At 31.9% G+C, this 25310-nt stretch overlaps 1 protein-coding gene across 4 annotated transcripts in view; it reads left to right on the top strand.

The window, feature by feature from the left end:
* Positions 1-15776, top strand: part of LOC128858759 (probable G-protein coupled receptor Mth-like 1) — a 38245-nt gene extending 22469 nt beyond the window's left edge. The window contains exons 2-3 of one of the 4 annotated variants that reach the window (XR_008454052.1): positions 1325-1872; positions 2017-15776. The gene's annotated coding sequence lies outside the window, so the exon portion shown is untranslated. Of the gene's footprint in view, positions 1-1324 lie in introns of all 4 variants that reach the window. The other 3 variants (XR_008454053.1, XR_008454054.1, XM_054095252.1) reach the window with 3 other exon arrangements.
* The last annotated feature ends 9534 nt before the right edge of the window (positions 15777-25310 follow it).

The raw sequence follows: 25310 nt of genomic DNA on the forward strand, positions 1-25310 counted from the left end.
CCTCAATGAAATTGGAACTAAGCCAATTTGCCGAATTTTCATAAATTTTGTACAAAATTCGAAACTTGGCGTTATATGGCTTTTTATGTAGGCTATTGTAAATAAACTATTGTTTATAAAAAATAATTAAAATTAGAAAATACATCAATAAATAGTCACAACTTGTCAATATGTGATGTACACTTTATTTTATCGCTGACTGTACGTACATATTATTGTTGATCGAGCTCCTCCTCCAATTTGCGGTGTGAGGTGTTAATTGTGCAGATAATTTTTAGTCACAACTTGTCAATATGTGATGTACACTTTATTTTGTCGCTGACTGTACGTACATACATATTATTGTTGATCGAGCTCCTCCTCCAATTTGCGGTGTGAGGTGTTAATTGTGCAGATAATTTTTATGCGAAGTTTAATTAGCTTTTTATGGCAGAAATACACTCGGAGCTTTGCCATTGCCTACCAAAGGGGTGACTGCCGTTGCAAAATCCTTTTTCTACAACTTGATCATATATAATATATGTATCTAGAATGGCCTTCAAACCTTGACTTACCAAATGGTGGTCACTCACGAACCGGCTTCGCTGTCCACCGAAACTTTAACTACTTCTACATTAATATGGACTGTTGGTATAGAAAAAGAACATAATTAGGCATCACCACATTCACCTTCTAAGCAACGAAGTTTAAAAGAAATGCATAAAGTGCGATATTTCAGTGTCAAAATAGATGACCTCAACTGGGCGAGGCACCGCTCACTTTTAAGTGAATCTCTAAAACCACTTTGTCAAAATTTTCCCAAACTTTGTACAACCCATTTTTACTTTTCTTATTTTATTTTTTGGTTTGTAAAACGTCAAGCTTTAGTCGCATCCGAGAGGTGGTTTTTCCATCTGGCTGTTGTTGCCTATGTATCATAGATGGTTCACTCGCTATGTCATGGGCTATGCATTGTTGTGCAGCCCTTTCTCTTAGTGGAATATTTGTGTAGTAAATCGTGAGTAGACTTGCGTAATGAATGTCAATTTAAATATGTGCATACAAATGTATGTATATTTGTATGTATGCATACAACTATACAAGTATAGTACATATCGTCGCAATTTTATTAGTCTGAGCCAGTTGTTGCTTATTAAAATTGCACGCATTTTGTCGTTAAAATACAAGCAATGAAGAATGAAAAGAAAAATGCCATATGCAGAAAATAAAAGCACTTAAGAAAATACACACAGAAAAAAAGAACAAAACTTTTTTTTTTTAAACAGGCTGAATGTTACATTACATTTGATATCTGATGTACATATCTGTTTTCGTTTCTTTGCAGTATTTCTTCAACGAAAGCACAATTTCATTTCGCAAACGTCGGCAGTTTATTCACACCGATATATACACAACATACCATAGCAGCAGTTGAACTGGACGGCGGAGTACGCGTCGAATGCCGAAGATCAGATCACTGCAAAGCAGTGATTCCACAACAACAACAATAACAATGGTAAAAGTAATTACTGCAATAACAACAATATAGTATTAACGTAAGCAATAGCAAGCAACGCAGACGGGCGCGCATCGCACGATACTCGAAGAAGCAGACCATATTGCAAAAAGAGAGAGGAAAGCACGAAGCCAAATGGGATAAAAAGTAATAAATAAAAAAAATATATATATATATATATGTACGTATATAAAACAAAAACGTGAAGAGAAAACAACTACAACGAATAAGAGAAAAAGAAATTATACTATGTACGTACAAGTATGTAAGTAATTGACAAAGCTAAAATGAAGCTGCCTGAATGAACAAAAAGTCGCGGCGAACGTTAGCGTACAGTGGCAGCAGTCGAATTACCAGCAGCAGCAGGAAACGCAGAGGTAATGAGGGCAGGAGATAGATGTGTAGAAATTGCAAAGCAAGAATTATTACTTTCCATACATACATACATACATATACAGATATTGGGTTTTGCGTCAAGGTTTGTGCAAAACTAAGTAAAATGCTATATGATTTCTTATTAGAAAAACTTATGGATGGATGGACATGTACACACATGCATACGAGTATGTACTTCTTAGATGGATAAGGCGTTTGATGAGTGGACGAAAACTTTGTTGGATAGGTAAAGTTATGCAGGGATGATGGAGAGTTGCATCTTTGCTTGCTGCTAAGACGACTGTTGTTCGACTACGCGCGTACGAAATACTTACACCTACATACATATATACATATACATACCTACATACATACATATATATATATAGGTACAAACATACCCGTATATAATTTTTTTTTTGTTTTTGCTCTTAAAGAACATATTTTTTTTATTAACGCAACCGTGGTAGTTAGCACCTTCCTATTGTTGTTTATGATGGCTTGGCTCGAACTAGAAATTGTATAAACAAAACAGTGAACGATTTTGTATATATAGAAAATATTCGAGTAGTATTCAGAGAAAATTATGTTTATTTAAGCCTCGTATTAACTCAGCGCCTTTGACTTTAGTATAAGCAAATCTAAAACAAACATTAGCAGAAATGCGTAAAATCTAAAAAAAGCAATGACAATACTGAGGTCTGATTATACCATTTGTATGACACGTGTGATCTTCAAAGCATATAACTAATATATAAATTATACGGGTATATGGTACACACATATGTATATACCAATGGGAAATTCTTCATATGCAAGTACATAGATATGCCTACCAGGGTGGCGGAAGTAAACACAGAAATGAACCCACTAACCAACAAGATATTCAGCACACTTGTGCATACATATGTAACGTAAGTATTTATATGTATATTAGGGTGCCTCGCCATAATTTGCAGTTTTTCCAACTGAATTTAAACATTTATTATATTTTGAAAAAATCTCTACAAATCGAGTTTTCTATACATAAAATTAGTTTCTAGAAAACAATTTTTTTTAATAACCTCAAATAATAAATAGAAGGCATACAATTTCTGCTGTGCTCGTCATGATCCTAAAGTTACTGTTGCATATGATAATTAACAATAATTCCATGTCGTTCCATTTGGCACCTTAATTCCATGTCGATGGGTCGGCGCTTATTTCTATTTCATAATTTAACGCCAACAGAAAATTAGAAAAAATTCATAAGGTATCTTCTAAACTTTAACTAAACATATCGGAAGAGATGGTTTTCAAATTTTTTTATTTTAATAATATTTTATCATAAACATGTTTCATGCACCGTGGAGTAGTTTCATAAAAAACGAGTCGGACACGAACGACCACAGACATTGAATTCTTCTTCTTCCTAATTGGCGTAATAACCGCTTACGCGATTTTGGCCGAGTTTAAGAAAGCGCGTCGTTTCTTTCTCATGATAACCGGCACCAGTTGGACACACCAAGTGAATCCAAGTCCTTCTCCACCTGATCTTTCCAACGCAGAGGAGGCCTTCCTCTTACTTTGCTACCACCAGCTCGTACCGCATCAAATACTTTCAGAGCCGGAGCATTTGTATCCATTCGGACGACATGACTCAGCCAGCGTAGCCGTCGTAAAGCTCGTACAGCTCATCGTTTTCAGCGACATGAGATTAGGGTTAATTTAATTTGAAACTTCTAACATTAACTTCTGAAATTAACAACCAGTCAAATTAAATTTTACAAAAATGTTTGGCGGCATATATGTAAAGTTCGGACTGAATTTAGCCTTCCTTACTCATTGATGCTATTTGAGGCTATTTTTTGGAAGATAAGTTTAAAGTAAACTTGAATAATTTTATCGAAATTTTTTATCAATTTAGACTTGAAAAGATCATTTTACTTAACTCGCCCCCAATTTTGTTCGCAAATATCAACACATTTCAGCTTCGTTGATAAAATTTGTAAATATTTTTATGCAGCCCTTTTAAGCGCAAACTCGCTGTCATCTGAGTTGATTTTTTGGGAAGAATAATTTTTTTATATTGTATATTTTTAAATAAAAAAAAAATTTTAATATACAATTTAATTTTTTAATAAAATTTTTTTAAATATATATGTACATTTTTTTAAATTAATTTAAAAACATTTTTTTTTAATTTTCTTAAATTTTGAAATTAAATTTTTTTTTAATTATTTTGTTAATAAAAATCTCCAACATTAGTGGTATTTTCCAATTGGTCCAGCTTTAATTAAGAAATAAATTTTTTTTTAAATTTAAATTTGGTTTTTATTTAAAATTTTTTTTTAAATTAGTTTGTTAATAAAAATCTCCAGCATAGGTAGTATTTTCCAATTGGTCCAGCTCACGTAAATCTTAATATTTTGGCTAAAGTCTTAAAATACAATATAATACATTTTATAATTTCGGTGGAAAAACTCCATTTTTTTTTGGTGAGCCACCCCAATATAGTGCGATTTACATAAATCAACGGCCTTTTTTTAAAGAATATTTTTAACTAAAAACACATTTATCTTTTGCTAATTTCAAACCATACATGCGTTAGTGGGTTCCCAAGAAAGGGATTTTGGGTTTGTAGCGCGAAAAATAAAAACTTATTTTCTATACTAAGAATGAACTTATCAATTATTTGTACATACACATGCACGTGTGCATGTAAATTCTCCAGTTTGTTCGATGATTGTTTGCCTGCTTTAAGGAAACTCTGTTTCTGCGCTCATAGAGTTTGTGCTCCTTATCAGCAAGAAACTGTGCCAATTGCAATTTGAGGCTGTTGTTGTGGTTGTTGTTGTAACCACAGAAAGCATCTTTAGCGGGCACAGTGACTGCTAGACTAGATCGACTATCTTGGAAACTTGGGATTTCGGATCTTCAGGGGTGAAAATTTGGTAATTCATGCTAATTTGGTAATGCTGCTAGAGTGAAAATCCTTGGTGGAATATGAATATTCGGGCCGGGGCGTCAATTTGATCATCCTAAACTTTTACTGATCAAGGAGAACATTGGCAGGTAGATCTCTAGTGCGGTATTTGTTAAACCAATACTGGCATGAGCGCTCTAGTCAACACAAAGATTGATTACAAGATTTTACCATCCCAGGGCCGTGACTTCAGTACAGAAGAAACGAAAAGAAGAGGAAGAATAAGCGAATGTGTGTGAAAAGCCAATAATGATAAAATGCATCGTGCATACATCTACATTTGCGCGTGCATACGAGGGACGTTTGAAAAGTACGTGCAAAAATATATTCCACTTAATTGTGTGGGATAAACCTTTTCTACTTTTCGACATAGTCTCCTTTTAGGCTTACACACTACGTCCAACGCTATTATAGTTTGTTGATGCCTTCCAAATAATAGGATTTGCCTAAGTCTGACAAATAGCCATTTGTTTCTGCAATTACCTCCTCGATTGAATAAAATCTTTTCCCACCAGCCAGTTCTTCAAATTGGGGAACAAATATGTAGTAGTCCGAGCTATCCGAGGGAGCCAAGTCTGAAAAATAGACTAATAGAGTAATATCGCGACCACAACTGCTGAGGAAAATCACTCGACTTCTTCGATTCAAACGAATGCCAAACGAAAAGAAATATTATATACCGAGCTGGCTGAAACTTGGTGTGTGTTTTCCCAAGAGATGCTACTATCTAAAACTAACTTCGCCCACGCGCCTGTAGTGCCATCTCTCTGACTTTGCATAGATTTTTCAAACGACTCTCGTACATTTTCCAATCAGAAAATAGCGGTTTGTGAATGGCGTCACCTTAGTAATCTTCACATCGTAGGTTAACACCGTAAATTTTCTATATCTCTCTGTGGGCTTCAACGGCTTTCCTGCTTCTATGAAGGAACGTAAAATAATAGGGCGTCCCATTAAGACCATCTCTTTAGTACTTTGAAAATCAACAAAAACAAAAAAAGAAAATGTTCAAGAAAAAAAATAATTGAAAATGTTTATTTGAAATGCTCAGGTGTTTTTTTTATAATAAATACTATAGACATAGAAGTTATGTGCAGAACGAAATGGCAGACATATGCTCGCCTTATAATGGTGACCTTATTCAAAAAAAATTTCGAATACATTTTGACAAATGTTCGTAGAATCTTGTTTCTCTTTCTCTTTCACAAAAAAATCGAAGGAAACAACTCCTTTTTTATAAATTCGTACGAAATTGTGGCAATTATTCGATGCGTGTACAGTCTCATTGACTGACAGAGGTCCTTCAACACAAACTCAACACTGCTATCTATTTGTGAAAGCCCAAATGACTTTCACGTCAATCCAATAAATAACATAGTTGTTGTTTTTAATAGCATGTTTTACCTTTAAAATATACTACATGCACGAATTGTATGTAAACCTCAGTTCTACAGCAGATATTGTTTGTATAATTTACTCTCTGACTGCATGCACTCACACACACAACCACACCCAAACATATTCTAAACATTTAACTCCCAGGCTTTATAGATTGTATAAACAAACAATAAAAAAAAACAGGAATTCTACTTCAAATATCCATTTTTTATACACATGCATATGTATACATACATGCATACATACTTATACATAAGTATAGGTAGATATCTACCGAAGACGCCTGATTGTCTTCGCTTTGCTCTTTGAAGGGACATTCGAAAACCAGGTCGCCTCTATTGAGAAATATTTTTTTACTTGACATGGTTTACCACCAACAACTGTACAGTTTTTACCGACGCAAAGAACAAAAATTAACGCATTTCAATTTGGTGTTGATGTGGAAGCGATGAAATATCATTGCATGTGAATTGATTGATACAAACATACAAATGCATGCATAGACATGGTAAATACCTAGCACATACACATACATACATATTTTCAGGTTGAAATTCCAAGTAGTGTTAGCATTGAAAAAATATCATGAAATATGTTGATTTACTAGGGATTTGCTGCAGATTTGTGTCAAGTGCCAATTAGAAGCCAAACAACAGAAATTCCTATAAATGTTTTGTTTCAATAACAAAAATGTGAATTGGCTAGTTGTCGAAAAGTTGCCATTTGACTATATTATTTATAGCCGTATTAAATTAAATTCTAGCTGGACTATCCTTCATGTATGTACATGTACATACATATGTATATTAGAGTGCATCCATAAAAAAAAATCGGTACTGTTTGGCCATCTCAATTATGAAATATCTTAAGATTTAAGTGAACTGTGCCAATTTGAAAGTGCTTCCAAAAATTTCATTATTTTGGTTCCGTTGATAAAAGTTTTAAATATTTTTATGCAGATCGTTTTCAGCATAAACTCTTCTATCATCTAATATAATTTTTTGGAAAAAATATTTTTTTTAAAGAATTTTTTGGAAGAAATGATTTTAAAAATATTTTTTTAAATAAATTTTTTGAAAAAAAAAAAATTTTTTTTAAAACGAATTTTTTTAAGTATTTTCAAATTGATTGATCTCTCGTGCCCAAATCTTAACATTTTTCCGAAATATTTTGGCGGAAATCTGAAAGTATAACAAAATTTTTTTTCATGCGTAAACCCTTTTGAATAAAAATAAATGCTATCTAAAACTAAAAAAATAAATTTGAGTTTCACCACAGGCCTACTACACACCTACATACATACATATGAACCTGCGCACGCATACGTGTATAACAACAATATTTTCAGCTGTTGCCAAACTCGCGAAATTGTGCAATTATTTGCACGTTGAATTTATGTATGTATTTTGCTTTAGAGATGATAGTCATTAAGTTAAAATGTTGCGAATTTTAAATATTTACACATTATTGTGCTTTGAGCAGTGCACAAATATTTTCAAAATGATACAATCAATGTGGCGATAATATCTGGTTCATTATGAAATATGTAATATTCTGTGCAAGAAATTTTAGTGTGCACTCGTAGCTAAAGCCAGCAACACACAACATCCATAGGTATATGTATGTCAAGATTATAAATTATTGTCTTTGCGGGATTTCAAGATCAGATTAAGTTATTTTAAACTCAGAGAAAATTCGATTAATTGGCGCGTACACCCTTTCTGGGTGTTTGGCCGAGCTCCTCCTCCTATTTTTGGTGTGCGTCTTGATGTTGTTCCACAAATGGAGGGACCTACAGTTTTAAGCCGATTCCGAACGGCAGATATTTTTATGAGCTTTTTCATGGCAGAAATACACTTGGAGGTTTGCCATTGCCTGGCGAGGGGCGACCACTATTAGAAAAATGTTTTGCTTAATTTTGGTGTTTCACCGAAATTCGAACCTACGTTCTCTCTGTGAATTCCGAATGGTAGTCACGCACCAACCCATTCGGCTACGGCGGCCGTTTTCTTATTGAAACGAAATATATCTGCATTTTAAATTGACAATAAATTCAACAAAAAAAGTTTCATTAATAGCATACATTTTACTTGAAATTTAAAGCTAAAGGAATTTTTGCTGCAAAAACTAATTCATAGATTATATTAAATTTTATTTAAGGGGTTAGGGGTAGTCAGAGGCCCGAGGAATTGATGATATTTTTTGCTAGTCAATTACTTTATTTTACAAAAATAAAAACATAGCATTAATACATCATGTTTCGACTTGACTATAGCAACATTTAAAAAAAAAAATTATTAATTGTAAAAGTTATCGTTGTTTGTGTGGAGCCCTTTTCTCCAGAAGTCCCTTGCGGTGATCATCACAAGTCCTTGGAGACTCATCTAAAATCAAACGATTAAGAGAAATTAGTTTTATTAATAGATAATCTTGTGCCTGATCGAAGTTTTTTTTTTTTAAATTAACAATATGTCGGCCTCAAGAAATATTTTTCAGATTTTCCAAAAAAAAATCGATATTAAAAAAAAATCCTTCGATCAGGCCCGAGTTTTTATGCTTTTCAAAAATGAAAAAACATAGTTTTGAGAAAAACGCATTTAAAGTTTTGCTACTTGCTCTCGAACGCTCCAGAGCACCCGAACGCCCTTTGTTAATTGTTGAATAACTCGAAAAGTATTTGTGGGATTCACTTCAAATTTTTACACAATATTTTTAAGATATTTAAGAAAATGCAAAAAAAATACAATTTTTTGAAAACTCTGACTACCCCTAACCCCTTAAATTAGCAATTAATTAAAAAAAAATTGATTTACTAACATACATTTCACTTGAAAGCGCTGCAAAAACTAATTCGTAGATTATATTAAATTTTATTTAATGTTACAAAAAGTTTTCCACTTAAAGGGATGCCTATGTCGAAAAATTAAAAAAAACAATTTTTATTTTATTTGATAATCTTAAGAATAAGACTAATGCACAGAGAACGACTGGTTGCAATTGTTTCTGATAAGAAGTTGCTTCAAATTCGAACATCTAAAATACTACCAAAAAATCACCCTGTAATGAGTTTCAACCGAATTTGTTCGTTAAAAACAGTCATCCGCCACATCACAAATTAGAGAAGGCAAGATACCTACTAAAGGATATTTGTTATGTTTTTTAGTCGAATCGAAAGAACTAAAAAGTTACATTTCCATGGCAGCCGATTCTACGTTACCCTACTCCGGTTTTTTCCAACCAAGAGATGCCGCTCCAGTATACTAGCCCTGTCTAGTGTTCCGTACCCCACCCCAACTAAAAAATTAATTTTCGAGATTATTTAAAGGTGACTTAAAGTACGTTCACATATGCAGTGATTAACAATAAATCCACAAAAATTAATCCATCCATTCACAAAGGGCAGATTAGCTGCAAAATTGATAATCAGCTGCCAAGACTGTTTTGAAAGTTTTTTCTTCATAGAAATTGGTTTGGTGGAGTATTTTAGTTTTTGTTAGGCAATTAGAATCAATAGTTAATTTAATTGCGCTATTTGCTGCTAGTAATAGGCAGTTGGATGAAATTTGTAAATGACGTCTACTTAGGTCGCAATTCACATGCAAAATTCGATGTTAAAAAATAAAATAATACATTTTTTCCTATATTTTTTCCGTTATCTCCAATTGGAGTATAGGGCGTCTAAACTCGATATTATATTTTTAATAGGCAATATAACAAGCCAAAGCGATTATGGACACTCGCCTTTTTTTGTAATACGAGTGCATAATTAATAATATCTAACGAAAATTTTCTTTTCGTCTTTTCTTTGATATTTTAGTTTTTACTTTGACGTTTCTCCTTACATTCGTTATAATAGTTATGGATAACACAGAAAACACAGGGTTGTACTGAAAAACGTAGCTTGATAATTTAAGATTATTTTATAATCTCGCATTTCGGGAGAGAAATTTTGTGTGGCTAAACTTCCGATTTTTGTACCAATAAAAAAAGACTGTTTGGCATTGTCAATTCAGGTGAACTTTTTGCAAGTAGACTTTTCGCATACTCATACTTTTTTCATAGACTTACTTGCAATAAAAATTATAACGGTGATTTTCATCACCTCATCTTATGTATTTTGGTACTTAAAAACAAGACAATCCCGTAATGCCGGGTTTGTACATCTCTATTGACCACATAACCCGTAAGTAGGTATGTATATGTATTAATACGCGTATTTATTTAACTCAAAGAAACTATTAACAGTACAATAATTTTTAATTTTGTTTATTTCGATAATATTTATTTATTTTTAGCGTTTGTATTAAAATTTTTTGCTTCTAAATACTTTCTTATTTTAGCTGGTCTGGTTTGAACATTACATTCTGTGTATGTATGAAATAAAAAGGCAATTATCATTCAAAAAATTGCATATTATATAATTTGGAAATTTTAGCAATTTGTAAGTCGTGAAATAAGTAATAATACTTACATAAATATGTATGTATGTATAAAAACATATGCTGCTTACATATCTTTACGTAATTAAATAAACAAACATACATTTACATACATACACAGACACATACATACATACATACATACATACATACGAGACTCGGACAACATGAGTCTCGGCATCTCACAAGAAAAGCGCACACGCACTCACACATTTCACACTTAGGGCGAGTTTACATAGCCGGTCAGTCTTATGATCACAGTTCAAAGTTAGTTAACTGTCATATTTCGAGCACTTTTGAACTCAGTATGTTTGAGCCAAGGGTGAAATTCTTAGTGGCCATTACTTTTGAGTGACATTTCATTCATATGGAATCGCTGATTCGTCGCGCCCATTCGAAATATTCGCTGTCCGATTTATTTATTTTTGTTGTTGTAGCATTATGAAATACTTTTTACTGATGCTGGAGTAAATGCTCAGCGTGTATGTCTCGATTATGTCCATTTTGCAAATTTTTTGTATCGGTAGAATCGAGGCAAATTAAATGTGGTAAATATATACATTTGTACATACATATATCTCTCATCAGTTGCAAGACTGTTATAATCCAAGAAAATATTTTTTTTTTTTTATGAATATGCAGAAATTACCACCAGCTTTTTTTTTGAGATGTGTAAAAAATCTCGGCGATGTCTATTAACAGTAACTCTCTAAATGAAAATATGTCTTTATAGTAAATATTATACATAGTAAATTGAAAATTTTGAAACCGTTTTTCTCGATATTTTGAATTTTTTGGACTTTGCAGCAAATGAACGAAATATACAAAGATAAAAAATAATAAAATCTGATATGTCGGAAATCTTATAAATATGTCAAGCCGTAAGGTATTGTTGGAGCGAAACAGTAGTGGTACTCTTTGTTATGGGAAAATCACTTGTTAGAAAAACACTTGTGTAATTATGGAAAGTAAAAACATAGGAGTAGGGTATGAAGAGTAAAAGGCGTGTGATAAATAGTTATTGCAAAGCACATTGTACAGCATACAGAAGGTGGCGCCTTCCGTACACCGCTACTTATATAGTATGTCGCGATTTTGACAACCGATGACATCATCTCTGCAGAAAAAATAAACAAAAGAAAGAAAAGTTGGTAACTTGTAAATATTCTGTGAATGGCTTGGCAATATACTGATTTTAAGATTTGTGTTTTCTAAATTAAACGAACTAATAAAAACGCAGAGGCGAGGTGCGTGATAAATTGTGAAGCACGAATTATAACAATATCTTCAAAGGCAGGTTTTTTGTGTATTTTTGCCGATTCCGCCGTGGCAAGAAAGTGTGCGGGTGTATGATTTCTTGGCAGTTTCCATTGTTTTCGCTTACTCTTCCGCTTCAAAAACAAGTAATTTTTCTTCCTTTTGTTTGTTTATCTGCAGAGATGGCGTCACGGCGAATTTAGAAGGCGCAATCTTGTAATGTACACTTTGTATCATACGAGTTTTAGTGGTTGAAAGAAAATTCCGTGCCAGTAATGAAGTGAAGTACAAAATAGTGTAATCACCAGCGAATCGTTACACATCGGAAAATAGAGTCTTAGAAGATTTTCGTTTGAAGGTCGTTTGATGGAGGAACGTCATAACTCACAAATCGGAGAAACGCGGGTTTACAATTTGCAGTTAGCTATTATTGCACCCTCAGCTGTATTGCAAAAAAATATTTCTTCAAGATTTTTTTCTATAAAACATTAAATATATTTTTAAAATCAATTAAAAATCTCAAAGTATGTAACTCGAGTTTCAAATTAAAAAAAAAGTTTTAAATGTGAAAAAAGTAAGTAAGCAATTAAAAATCTAAAAGTATGTAACTCGAGTTTCAAAGTAAAAAAAAAAGTTTTAAATGTGAAAAAAGTAGAAACTATAGACAATCAAAGTAACGTCTTCCACAAAAATAAGCATATATTTGCCATTTGATATATCCGCGCTGAAAATTACCCAATTTTTTATAAAAACAAAAAAACGCACGAAGTGTCCTATTGATATGTCAACTTCTGAAAAAAAAACATGCCAAAAAGGCACTATAAAACGGAATAAAAAATGGCCGATATGACAGTTTTAGGGCACGACATTTTTTTATAAAATATTGCACTGGGTCCCATACTTTGAGGGTATTTAAAATACTAAATGGCAGAAGAGATCTATTGAAAAATTAACGACGATAGTTGATTTATTATTATCGAAAATATTAAAAGGGTGAGACAAACCACTCTTACGGCACGACAATAGGCGGTTGTAAATATTATTTTTTGACAAAGCTACTCGACGTAGAACTTTTCGTATCGATTTATGTTTAGTATATTTAATGAATATCACATATAATATATTATGTATATTATCAAAATGAATCGACAGTTCCTCCTGGACGCTCGTTCACTATGGACGCAATAGGCACCTCAATTTTTATCTGAAACAAGTAAATGCAAATTTTTTTTGCTGTTTGATAAATTGTATGCATTAAAAAAATCATTACGCAAATAGGTGTACTTAATTTTTTTTTTTTCTTAACGAAGTTAGTTAAAAAAATGTATAATAATTTATAAAATTTTAGAATACCTTTTTTTAAGTTAGTTAAAAAAAATTATAAACATTTCGTATATCAAGCAATCGGAAAAAATCCCATCACTAAGTATATATAAAATGTAATTGACATACATATATATCAATTTGGAGTCAATCGGTGGTAAACTGCTTAAATTATCTATAGTTTAAAAAAATATGATTTCGTAAGGAACATAAAAAAGCCAGGGCCTCTGCGCTCTTCTACAAATCATAACTACTTCAAATAATAGCTTTTCTAATTATTTAAATATTTTATCGAGAATTTTTATATCTTACATACATATTTCTGAGGATATGACTTTAAAATAAAGCAAAAGAAAATATAAAAAAATTAAACATTATCCGTTTACCTCACTAAGTTACACTAAGTAAAAGTAAAGAAACATTTTCATCTAATGAGATACTGCTAATAGATATCGAGATTTTTACACATCGTAAAGGAAGAGCTGGCTGCATATTAATCTTTTTTTCTTCTTTTGTCAATTTCAGAATTATCTTACGCCTTAAAACGTGACTGTCACGAATAACAAATAAAAAGAAAATAAACCAAAAAAATTATAATAATAATTTTAACCTCTGGACATTCGGTGTAAAATTCTACCCTAATGCGTCTTATTTAACATTTTCTCTAATACTAACTTAACGAACGCATTCAATTTTCAATAAATCTCTGCTACCAACGCTGTTTGTTTTTGTTTTAATTTTTTTTTTTTTTTTTTTTGTTGGAAAGAATAAACTCATTCTCGAGTATGTTGCAGAATCTTCACTGTTACGAATAAAAAAATAATAATAATAGCTTCGTGTACAATTCTACTCTAATGCGTCTTTAAGAATATAAAAATCACTGTAATTTTTTAACATTTTCTTTAATACTAACTTCACTAACGTATTCATTTTTCAATAGTTCTCTTATTTCTTTTTTGTTTGTCTGAAAGAATAAATTCATTATGCGAGAGGCTGCAATTCAAAATACTCGTAATATAAACATATGTGCATATGTATGTATATGTGAATATACCACAGCAGCACAACTTCTTACACTGTAAGCAACAACAATTCGTGATTTCACAGCCCTTTACGGCAGATATAAACTCGCCCTTGGTCATTTCCCCGCGCTTATGCACACACATACCATAACACTGTTCGAGTATTTAACGTGATTTATAATTTTTATGAAAAGTTTTTACCCTTTTTGTTTTTAGCCTACAGAATTGGCAATGTATGAAATATGTAAGACATGGTTATTTTTATAAGTTTTAAAAGTAAACCCTTTTTATTTTAATCAAATAATGTATTTACTTTTTGCGCAAAATTAAAAATGTATGAAAATATACATAAATATGTATATGTATCTAAAACTTGAATGACTGATGCGCGCAGCTACTCTACTAAATTGTATAATCTCTTTACTCGCTTTAAAAGAAAAAATGTTAAACATGTATTATTAATTTCGTTTTTCTTATTTTATAAGTTATTCGACTACATTTATCGTAGTTAGTCATTTTACATTAAATTATACTCGAATAAATGAAAACAACAACAACGAATATTGCTGCTATTATTTTACTTTATTATATTCATACATACATACACTCGTACATACTGCATAATTAGCTTTTTACATAAAATATATGTTTGTGCATATGCATACATATATTTGCATATTTTTATGACGAAACGTTGGTTTAGTTTCTTAATTAAGTTAGTATTCAAATTTGCACAAAGTACTCCCATTTACAGCATTAAAATCTTCCATCAACTTCACATAGTATAATGGCAACTAATGTATGAATATGTGTGTATACATATATGCCGTACTTTCAAAACATAAGTGAATCTTTACTCCACCTGCAACATTAAAAATATACATACACACATACATATATACATAGTATATGTATGCGTATAACTCAACTGCTTATGAAAAAGAAAGTTAACAGTAATCTGTGCAAAGTAAATATTAAAATATGCAGATATAAAAAATGAAGATTAAACTACTTGAGTTCATTTATACATACATATGTAGATATTCACTTATACATAAAAGTGAAAATCCTTAATAAAAATTTATTTTAGAGGAAAAAAACTAAAAACTAAAAATCTTATGAAAACGAATTGTATATGTATGTCTTATGAGTATTCGCAAGGACTGTATAAAAATTAATCTGCCAAATGAGAAAAATCGTTTGTTAGTATGGTTTTGAAAATTAGTATAAGTTTTAAATTTTATTGTAAGAAAGAAATAAAAAAGCGAACAAAGTGTCAATTGTATTATATTTACGTTAACAAAATTATATATTAGCGAACTAAATAAAATAGATATGGCAATGTAAACCGAACATATACATACATATGTATGTATAACACTATTTTCTATACACTTACTATTTATTGTATATCGAATGTTGTGCGTGCATACACGCGACTTAGCATAATATGGAAATTTGTAAACTGCATACAACGATAAATAAATATTATATATTAGCAATTTACGCGGTCAAAAATTTAAATTTTTGCGTTTAATTTTTCTGAGAAGAATAAAAGGAAGGGCAGCTCTTCTGCATCGGCTTTCAACGGTCGCTCACTGTTCCCAATTCTAAAATGATTTAATTCCAACATATTTTCGTATGTCAGAAAAAAGGTTTCTATCAAGACCCATTGAACTGGTAGTAGCAGAAGAGCACCTAATTGAACATTTTCTATTTAAGTGGGCTCTAAATTGTCAAATTTGATTTAAATTACTCTAATTTGTCAATTTTATTTATAGATTTTGACATTTTAGAAAAAAAAAAAAAAAAAAAAAAATACATTGCTTTTGTAGTTTCTACACTGCCGCTATTACCTTTCCATTTGCCATGGTTTCTACATATGTATCTTTCTAAGTGTTTTGTGAGGCATAAATTCGGTAGTACGGAAAGGAGAAAAAGTAACAAAAGTTGAGTAAGTATTACAAAACATATTTTGTTTTTTATTTCATACTTTTATTTGCAATCTAGTTAAATATATCTTACTGATCTGCAGTGGCAAAACTGGTCTGCAGATGGCCAAATCGCCGTCGTTTGCGTTGGGCTCATTTAGATTTTTTATTGAGAAAAATAGTAGAAAATTGGGCTGATCTAATGGACCAAGTAACTCGTAGCCGCGGCGGACATATGCCAGATATTATATTCAAAAAATAAATGCCAAAATATGCAAAAATAAAATAAAGCTAGCTAGCAGATTATAACACAGGCCGACAAAATTTAACCAACATTCAGACCCAGAAACCAGACTATATATTTCCGAAGGTTTATGATGCGCTGAATCCAAATCCGGCCTCAGAATTGCTCTATTAGTTTGAGTTTTCGAGATATCCTAACCTAAAAGTGCAAAAAACCCCATTTTTGCCCATATTTGAGGTTATGTAGCCTTGCAGATGTTTTCTTTCACCAAAATTAAAGGATGACATCTTTAAATACAATCCTTCTTTTTTCAAATGGCGTTTTGTTTGCTCAAATATCATTTTTTTTCGCAGAGATATCGCATTTTGAAATTTTCATGTTTCGAAATTTTCCTACACCTGAAAATCGATTAAGATAACATAGACATGATATATTCGATTACTAATTTTCTTGAATACAATCCTTCTTTTTTCAAATGGCGTTTTGTTTGCTCAAATATCATTTTTTTTCGCAGAGATATCGCATTTTGAAATTTTCATGTTTCGAAATTTTCCTACACCTGAAAATCGATTAAGATAACATAGACATGATATATTCGATTACTAATTTTCTTGAATTGAGTCTTATTTTTCTTAAAATTTTGTCTCACACCATAAGTGTGCTGACTCACCACATCCCTACACTATCTAACCTTTGGGTACCGAGTCACACACAGCCCTAACCCCTAGAAACCACCCCTATCATACCGCGAGCAGGCTAACCCACATAACCGCAAGCAGGCTTTCCCACAAACTCCAAATTTACATACTATTAATCCATATATTTCAGGCCCTCAAACCCAAGAAAATTAGTAAGCGACTATATCATGTCTATGTTATCTTAATCGATTTTCAGGTGTAGGAAAATTTCGAAACATGAAAATTTCAAAATGCGATATCTCTGCGAAAAAAAATGATATTTGAGCAAACAAAACGCCATTTGAAAAAAGAAGGATTGTATTTAAAGATGTCATCCTTTAATTTTGGTGAAAGAAAACATCTGCAAGGCTACATAACCTCAAATATGGGCAAAAATGGGGTTTTTTGCACTTTTAGGTTAGGATATCTCGAAAACTCAAACTAATAAATTAATTTTAGTTATCAATCCGAATTTTGCATGGACAGAGAAGCAGATATTAGTTTAAATTATTTCGGATACTTTTCCTTGTAGACTAGTGTAATTAAAAAATAATTCCAACAATATTTCTGTTTCGTATAATCATTTTAAGTTCTCAAGCTTTTAAAAAATCACACTCTAGTTGAAGATAAGACTTAAACGTAGTCATCCTTTTTATTTTTTATTACAATATTGTAACGCTCAAACTTCTAAAACTTGAGCAACTTATGTAAAAACTTCTCAAAAGCAATTGAGCTGGTAGCACCGTTCAACGTCATTTTAAACAGCTACAGAAGTTTTATGAGAATATCAGTTTCAGAATTAACGAAATACATATAGTACATAAAGGGAAATTATTTCCATGGCGCCGGAAAGTGTTTTAAAATAAGCAAATGGTCCATCAATTTTTCCCGGAAATATGGTTCTTATTTATCGCTTCCAATGAAAAATTTAACAAAGCATGAATATCTATTGGTTTAATTTGGTAGCTTATTGAACAGTTAAATTCTTGTGGACTAAGAATAGTTAAGCGATTAATTAAAAATTCTAAAATGATGAAGGGGGTTAATTATAGCTGTTTTGGGTGTTGTAATAGCATAAGGCATTACCCAAAAATTATTGGGGAACGCTGTTGAATTGACAGAACATGGTCAGTTTTAAATCTGGGTCGTTTCGGTCCACTGGCGGTCTCAACAATTGCCAATGCAAAGCAAAAGGAAATAAGCCCATTGAAGGCAGATGGAAATTGAACTATCGACTTACAAACCAAAATCTACTGGTCGCGGAACTTTTCAGACCATTTTCGAACCTTGAAATATCACCATACATACGTACATACATGTTACGGTGGCTGCCACCCTCCGTGAGAATGTGGAGGGGCCCACTTAGGCTTGGAGGCCCATTGTGATATTGCAGGCCTCATGTGAGAACTCACAGAAATAAAAACTATTTACTGCATCCATTTTGATGGCAGCAGGTGTTTTGAAGTTGGTTTGATTGATTTGATTTTTTTATTTGAAAATCTATGAGTAGTCCATATATTGGTTGCAATTTAATTTAATTCGGCTATAAATAAATTACGCATGAATATTTTCCAAATCATTTATTTATTGGAAATACTAAACCTTGGTATTAAGCGTGGTAACAATTTTTGCGAATTGGAACACTTATCTCACCATTTCATGTTTCAACTCCTCAATCGCCCCTGCATGGTTGGCATAACTTTTATACTTAAAGCTGCTCTATAAAAATAGTCTATTGGAGTAAAGCAACAGCTTCTATAGGCGATCAATTGGCATTACCGTATCGGCCGATTATTCAATTTTGCAATTTCGATATTCGATTTTAATATTTTCCAACTTTTTTCAATATATTATATATTTTGACCCATGTCTAACCATAACCCAAATTTATGTCACATCGCAGATGTTATTTTACTGTCGAAGTAAACAAAATTAAAGTAAAAAATTAAGTAAAGTTCCAAACGCTTGATGGATCACTCTGTATTTCCTTAATAGCTTGCTTCAAACTATATTTCCGTTACCACAACTTCAATTCTACGTTACTGGAATCCGTCGGATTATGTACCGCCACTTTATTAGCATAACATTTATGGAAATGTTTATGTTGTTAAAAGAACAAGAACTGGGACGGAGGAACATTATATACATATATATTAGGCCGGGTCGATTTGTGGGGAGGCAAAAAATCGCCCATTGCTCTGTGAAAATCATATTCTAGGGATCAAAATAAGCATATGCCGCAGCAACCATACCTCTAAATCGAATTCTGATATCCGCCAATTTGGGTCGAACTTTTTAGTTTCTTTTCTATAAATCACTTAAATTAATTTTTTCATTTACATATGTTCTGACTAAATAAATTTCTTAAGAGAAAAAATAGATATTATTATAAATAAATAATAAATGTTATTATAAATAAATAAAAATAAAGGAAAAACATAGCCATTTGGTGATTTTTTCATGTAAAGGCCAAAAATGGTGATATTTTGAAATTGGGGGACATCAGAATTCGTTTTAGAGGTATGGTTCCTTCGGCAAAGTTTCTTATTTTGATCCCTAGAATACGATTTTCACAGAGCAATGAGCGATTTTTAAATCGACCCGCCCTAATATATATATATATATAATTGGCGACGCTTACACCCTTTTTGGGTGTTTGGCGAGCTCCTCCTCCTATTTGTGATGTGCGTCTTGATATTGTTCCACAAATGGAGGGACCTACAGTTTCAAGCCGACTCCGCACGGCAGATATTTTTTTTGTGAGGAGTTTTTTCATGGCAGAAATATACTCGGAGGTTTGCTTTTGTCTGCCGAGGAACATTAAATGACCAAAAAGAAGTGATCAAGTTGAATATTTCGATTCTGCTTGCGCTCTTCTGGAAATTCGTGTGAAGTTTAACACATCAGCAATGTGTATGTAAAGCACCCTATTAATACATATTATTATATCCTTAAAAAATTCCGTCCTTCGTAGAATGTGCTTAATTTACCATTGATAGGTTACATTGGTATGCATAAATTTATTAATTCATATATTATATTGTATATTACAAATATGAGTGGGCTCACCCATGACCTGCAATACAAAGTCAAGTTACATTCTAAATCATAAACTGGTATGTAATGAAAGAAGTCATACTAGTTCGAGAGTGCCTAGAATTGGACTAGTTGCATAATTACCAACTAGATCTCTGTAGTGAAGAATTTATCAGCAAATATTTTAGTTCATAAATAAACTGCTTTTTAATTGAAAAATACATACTGGTTCAAGATTAACTAGAATTGGACAAGTTGCAAAATGACCAATTAGATCTCTTTAGTGAAAAATTAATTTACTCAGCAAATATTCTAGTTCATAAACTGATTTTTAATTAAATAAGTCATATTAGTTCGAGAGTGACTAGATTTGGACTAGTTGCAAAATTACCAATTAGATATCTGCAGTGAAAAATGAAAATACTCAGGAAATTTTCTAGTTCATAAACTGATTTTTAATTAAATAAGTCATATTAGTTCGAGAGTGACTAGATTTGGACTAGTTGCAAAATTACCAATTAGATATCTGCAGTGAAAAATGAAAATACTCAGCAAATATTCTAGTTCATAAATATACTGCTTTTTAATTGAAAAATACATACTGGTTCAAGATTCACTAGAATTGGACTAGTTGCTAAGTGACCGACTAGATTTCTTAGGTGGAAAATTAATTTACTCAGCAAATATTCTAGTTCATAAACTGTTTTTTAATTAAATAAGTCATACTAGTTCGAAAGTGCCTATACTTGGACTAGTTGCAAAATTACCAATTAGATATCTGCAGTGAAAAATGAAAATACAGTAGGTTCTGTTTTTATGCGGCTTTTTTTGATGCGGTTTTGAAATAGTGCGGTTTTTTTTTAATTAAAAAATGCATGTCGACCTATCGGGAATTGTACATATAAACAAGATTCTAAATCAGCTAAGCAAAAACTCATCACAGATTACATCAGAAATGCTAACCCTACAAGTATGGAACCGCCTGCATAACTATCTAGATCAGACGTGTACATTTCCTCAAGTGATTTTACGCCAAATAAAGATATAATTTTCAAAAATACAATATTTTGTTTGTGCGATTTTATTTAATTATTTCAGATTCATGCTGTCTATGGAACGTATCTATAGTAATAATATGGGACTGGTGCCCTTTTTTATGCGATTTTATTACATTATTTCAGATTTATGCGGTTCTAGCACTTTTGAAACGTATCTATAGTTTTACTATAGAACTGGTAGCTTTTTTTATGCTGTTTTTTTATGCTGTTTTTTGCGGAACGTATCTACCGCATAAAAACAGAATCTACTGTACTCAGCAAATATTCTAGTTCATAAACTGATATTTAATGAAAGAAGTCATACTATTTCGAGAGAGACTATACTTAGACCAGTTAAGGTTTTATATAAGTTATCTATATAAAATATTCCGCTAATTACTACAAATAAGAATATTCCCAATATTAACGAAGCACGAAATGAAGTTCGATGTAGTCAATCATCTGCTTTGTATTACCCATTATGAACTACATAATTCATTAACTAGTATAATACTCATGTATGTGGTAACTAGTTCGTTAAATGGTATAATACCGATTTGACTGCGTGATATATATGTATGTATGTACATACAATACCTATGAACGTACATATTTTCTACATATTCAATGGTTGATTGGCTCTTATTCAGGCGAAATTTTCACAATTAAAGTACAATATAGACATTGTGGCCCATAATTTATTCGCTTAATTAAGCCTGAAAGTACACATTGGAATGTTTCATAAAAAGATACATATTAAGTGTGTCTGTATATACTATATGGCAAGTACACAGTTATGTATGCATGGATGAAAAGTGGGTGGTCAATTTATTCGCACGACTTGCGGACTATCATTGATTCCATATGATATCATTTGCTTCTATCTCACAAATAAACGATCAAATTTAGTGAAATTAATTTTTTGAAATATCATAAATGTGATAATTCGGTGTCTCATGAAGCAAAATTCGTAATGAAAGATGAAACGCAGGCTCTGTAATTCACTTACCAGTGAATTTCAATCAAATTCTCACTGCCTTTTGTTTTTAGTGTAATTAAAGGGGAAATTGATTGTTCATCCATATTATGGAGTATTCACTTTCATGCCCCTTCACGTAGAGATCTAGCCCCACTTACTTTGTTTAACACGAACTATGCGTGTAATGCTCCTATCTTGATAAGATCTTGAGTTCTATTCCGCTTGACTTCTCGGTATCGAAAAATGAATTTTATGAAATTCTAAACTCTTTTATGGCGTAAATGCGTCGTTATCTTGCTCATGCGTCGTTACCTTGCTTGAACTGCAAGCGAGAGCGCGGAACGAACGACAAAGAGGCACAATCGGTCCCCGCTTTCGGCAACGTTCGAAATCTGGCTCTCTCCTACTTTAGTGAGCATATATATGTATGTATTTGCGCATATGTATATAAATTCACATATTTGTTTTTGCATATGCCTTCTTCCTGTGTGCATGGTAATGAACCATTTCTCTGTTGAGAATAGGACGATGATAGGAAAAGTAGGAAATGAAAGGGATTGTTTCGAGTTTAATGTGTCTTGAAAAAGTCAAATCAATGATGGTGCCTCTTAGTTTTGTTGACTTATTAACGTCTGTTGCACAATCGAAATTGAACATATATTTCACTAATTTGATAAATGTTTCGTAATTTTTCACGTTTGTGTAAATGTAACTTGATCAATTCCATTGCGATTCCATTTACCTCCTTCTCTATATCCTTACAAAATATCTAGCAAACAAACAAAATTAAAATTTTCTTTTGAAAAAATGCAACTGATGGAATGTATTTTCTTATGACGTTGTCACGGTAAACTATCGTCAGTAAACCGACTTTACAGACAACCTCTTTTTTAAATTACTCTTAAGTGGTCTGTGAAACTGTAATTATGTTTTAGACTTGAAATAAAAAAAATGATACCCAACCGTATACATATATGAAATTAAAATTTAATACTATCATGGATTTCTGTAAATTGTTCACGTTTTACGGCTTTACGAAAATATATTGATTTTGTAGCATACTTATATTTTATAATTTATTAATGTATTTATTCTGTATGGCAATACCTTCAAATTGTTGAGATTTAATATAAAGTTTTCTTAGATGGCAATGCCCTAAAATTGTAATGACCACTAGATGTCTTTTTCAAACTGTAAATTTGAATTTTTCAATGCCCTAAAATTGTACTGACTACTAGATGTCTTTTTTCAAACTCTCAATTTGAATTTTCTAATAGGATTGATTTTTTGCCTATAAAAATCCTGCGCGCTTTTGGTAATCGGCGGTGAGCAGAGCTTAGGTGCTTGCCGATAACTAGCTTTGTAGTGTGGACAGCGTTGGCTGGCCGCTGCAAAACAGGTGTTGCTCTTGTTCGCGCAGCTTTCTAAACGCATTTGTTTTAGTTTTCCGGCGTTTTTATTACAATTAAACGTTATAAGTTTTAAATAATAAAAGGAATACAACGTAACAATTTCTAATTTATTTGAATGAAACAATAGAAGTACAACAAACAATGGTTTGCAAACAACAAAAATGCCGACAGTGTTTCTTAGCGGTCTACCTTACTATTTTTTTGTCATGTGAGATTTATTAATATTAACATTAAAAACAATAAAAGCGTAGGAAATTTAACATAAATGTATCATATTTTTAAAGGGGAACACATACAAATTCTACTTAAGAGGCCATCCATCTACGTGAATCTCTTATCGAATTGTATTGATAAAGATTATGCAAAATTATCAGAATTATTTATTCAAAAGTTGGATTTATATTATTTTCAAACTTGGCTTTAGAACCTGAGCTGATTTTTTGTGGAAGACGCCTTTCAGAAGCTAGGAGAACACCCAGTATTTCGTGGTTCTGCTTCTATTTTCCTTTTCTATAGTAACAACTTTACATGATTAAGCATATTTATTTTGTCCGTTGCATTGTTAGTAACTACAATGAACAATAAAAACAGTAATGTATTGATGTTTCAGTGGACGCTACCTGTATAACATTTTTGAATTCCAGACACCTTTGATCTGTAAATTTTCCATTTTCATTTATGTACTTGTATTTACCGCTAGGGTATCGCGGCGTACAGTTTGAAAGCCCTTGGTATAACCTAAAACTCTACGCATATACAGTAGGTTCTGTTTTTATGCGGCTTTTTTTTTATGCGGTTTTGAAATAGTGCGGTTTTTTTTAAATTACAAAATGCATGTCGACCTATCGGGAATTGTACATATAAACAAGATTCTAAACCAGATAAGCAAAAACTCATCACAGATTACATCAGAAATGCTAACCCCACAAGTATGGAACCGCCTGCATAACTATCTAGATCAGATGTGTACATTTCCTCAAGTGACGGATGTGATTTTACGCCAAATCCTAAACGAATGCGCAACATGTGGATATTGTCTGATTCTATTTCTGACTTAAATTTATTTTTCGATTCTGACGTTTCTTAAGGGGGAAGTCTACTGTGACAAGGGAAAAAACAGGCTTATTTTCCGGATTTTATTTCTAACAAAATATTGCTCGTACATAAAATCTATTTAAACTCTTATCTTTATTATATATTTAAGTTTTTGAAAAAAAAATTTTAAGTCAAAATATTCAAAATGGCCGCTGTGGCACTTCTGCAAGCGCAGGTCCGCTTTTCTTAGGTGCCTAAACGGTGTACATGAAATCTTACGTTTCGGTGATCTAAAACAAAAAAACAAAATATTGTTATCATATACATAGTATTGACTCTCATCTGACGTAGGATTATGTCGATAAAAAATTTTGGCGTTGAAAAAAAAATTCTTCAAATTTTTTTCTTTTTTTTTGCCTAAAATTGATGTTAATATTGTTTATAACAATTTAACAAATAACGATATCAAAAAAATCCTATGTCAGACGAGAGACACTATTACAGAGAATATATAATTAAATTTTTAAGCTGATTCATTTATCAGAACTCGAGATATCGTGTACACCGTATACAAAAACTTAGTTTCGAGAAAAATGCGTTTAAAGTTTCAGTATAGCAGGTACGCGCTTTGGAGCGCTTCGGGAAAAGGTCGAAATTTCAACGAAGAAAAATTTAGCCAGCTGTA

The sequence above is a fragment of the Anastrepha ludens genome, chromosome 3 (assembly GCF_028408465.1).
Source record: "Anastrepha ludens isolate Willacy chromosome 3, idAnaLude1.1, whole genome shotgun sequence".
Taxonomy (NCBI): domain Eukaryota; kingdom Metazoa; phylum Arthropoda; class Insecta; order Diptera; family Tephritidae; genus Anastrepha; species Anastrepha ludens.